We start from the raw sequence: 2,488 nt of genomic DNA on the forward strand, positions 1-2,488 counted from the left end.
TAAACGGGGTCTAAAACGTTTTGAGCTTGTCCATTTTCAACCATTTCCAGAGGTAGTAGAAAACGTATTCGACCAGATTGCTTTCATAGTGTAGACACACATGTGGTCGAATGTGTTTGAACAGCCACAAGAGACCGCCTACTCTCCTCCTACTGACCTAATGCGGAAACATTATGGGAAGTGCACTAGCCAGACGGGATTTAAACTTTGTTTCCTGTAGAATCCTCCCCTCGAAGAAATCAGGACAGAAGCGGTTGAAAGTGGACAAAAGAGATGGATTAAAATACCAGGTGTAAATAGGAATGTGTCTCCCCGTCGACTAGTGATCCGACCGACAAAAAAAATTATTTCCCATGATGACTTTTGAAAAATTGAAGGCAGAATTAAAGAATTGGGAGTTTTTGTAGAGCTAAACTATTAGATAATTAAAATAAATAAACATTTTAAATTAAATTATTTAAAATATTATTAGTATACCAACCAGCCAAAATTCAACCCAAACCAACTAGCACCATGAGGAGCCTAACTGAGTCTTAACTCTGAAGCCCTGTTACTTGCAACCTTATTAAGATTCTGGCCAATCTATTTTATTATTTGTTTAATAAAAAAATAAATGGGTACATTTTGTCTGTTTAATGTGGGTTGAAAATACCAAAACCACACAAATATTTTAATCTGTTTTTACTATATTTTGGTGAGAGGGTCAAATAAATGTAAAATAATCAGCAATCACACTCATTTGACATAATATCTACAGTAGCTTGACTTTTTAAGCACCTCCTTTCACTGACTTTTCACTAAAAAATGACTTTTTTTTTTGTAGAGTGACATTTACATTTTCCGAAAATACTTGGGTGGTCTAGGTGATTTGTGATTTATGGATAGAGGAAAGGCGCTTTACTATGATTGTGTGTTATGACAATAATCAAATCATCATGCACTGGGCAGCTTGGATGGCAGTTGTCTATTATAGAGGGACAACCATTTGGGAAGCCTATGGTCATCAATCTTGTCTCTGCATTTGTGTATCTGCGTATGTATGTGCGTGTGGAGTGTAGGCGTTGGGTGTGATGGGATGTGATGCCATCAACAACTTGTCAGCGTTTCCTCTGGAACATTCTACAGAAGAAAACACATATAGGGACACGCATAAAGTCTCCACGCATATGCAATGCATTGATAAAAATCTAGAACAATGAACGTGTGCTTAAGCATATCGTAGCGAGTAACGAATAATGCGAAAGCTGCAAATGCGCACAAGATAATATAGAGCTGTCATCATTTCTCATAATGCACGTAATATGAAGTGACATGGAGGACATCGTCAGCTACATCTCTAATTGAAAATTTAACTCAGCTAATGAGGCAGAGGACAATCAGATAAAGAGTGCATTTGTTTCTTTCTGTTTGCACAGACAACTTAATGAGACATTTTCAGTGCGCTTACAAATAAAACAAGCTGTATAATATATATTAGAAAATTACTGTAAAGACATTTCATTCAGTCCATGGTTACACATCATCACTGCACTGTTACCTTTAAACCGAGGGATCTTTTTTATGTCAAGGCTGTTGACAATCTACATTCTCCATGTTTTTTTTTTTTCTTTCCATCTTTCTCAACCAGCGTGGCCCTGCAAGTGAAAGACATCAATTAAACTTGCATTTAGCCGAAAGCATCAATATCTGCAGCCCTACAAAGGCAACTATTCACATGCTGGGCATCACGGAACATCTTTATTCTAACTGACAGGCATCCAACCAGTGAATACAAAAACAACGGTGAAGCCAAGACAGATCACAGCCACTTCAGCCTCTCTAGAAAAGACTTGCAAGTTTTGTTTATACAGTATAGCAAACTTCACGATTTCCTAGCACAGATAATATACAAAGAATATAAAGAGCAGAGCTTTGCGTCAAGCCATAATTTTTTTGCAGTTAGGGTAAATAGACAGATCTCTTAATGGTGTATTTGGGTCATTGATGAATAAGGTTTTTAAAAGTGTAAAAAAAAAATAATGGAGATATAATTAATTTTGAAACCATTTTTTAGTTTTACTAAGTATTAACAATGAGATTATGTGGTTTTTACAATCAATTAAGACTTCTTATGTCATTTTTTTTACAAGATGGACAAAAATGTTCACCAAAAAAGTCATTGGGTTTAACCATGAATATATCTAAAATAATTAATTTTAGATTGATGATGAGATAGTATATAGTGTGTACCACGGAAGAAATATAAAATAACATTTTCACTGATCTCATAAATGTAATCATTTTATTGGACTACTCTAAACCCTCCTACATATTCAAGTAAAACATTGCACAGGGAAATGAGAAAAGGGGAAATGTAGAAAAAAAGCCTAATCTTCTTTATGTTTGTATTATTGTAGTTCCTTTAGTTATTAAAAATAATATTATTCTATTTAAATATTTACTATATATCGGTTTTACCGAATGACCAAGGCTGGTTATGCCGAATGAC

The sequence above is a fragment of the Leuciscus leuciscus genome, assembly GCF_965113295.1.
Source record: "Leuciscus leuciscus genome assembly, chromosome: 18".
NCBI lineage: Eukaryota > Metazoa > Chordata > Actinopteri > Cypriniformes > Leuciscidae > Leuciscus > Leuciscus leuciscus.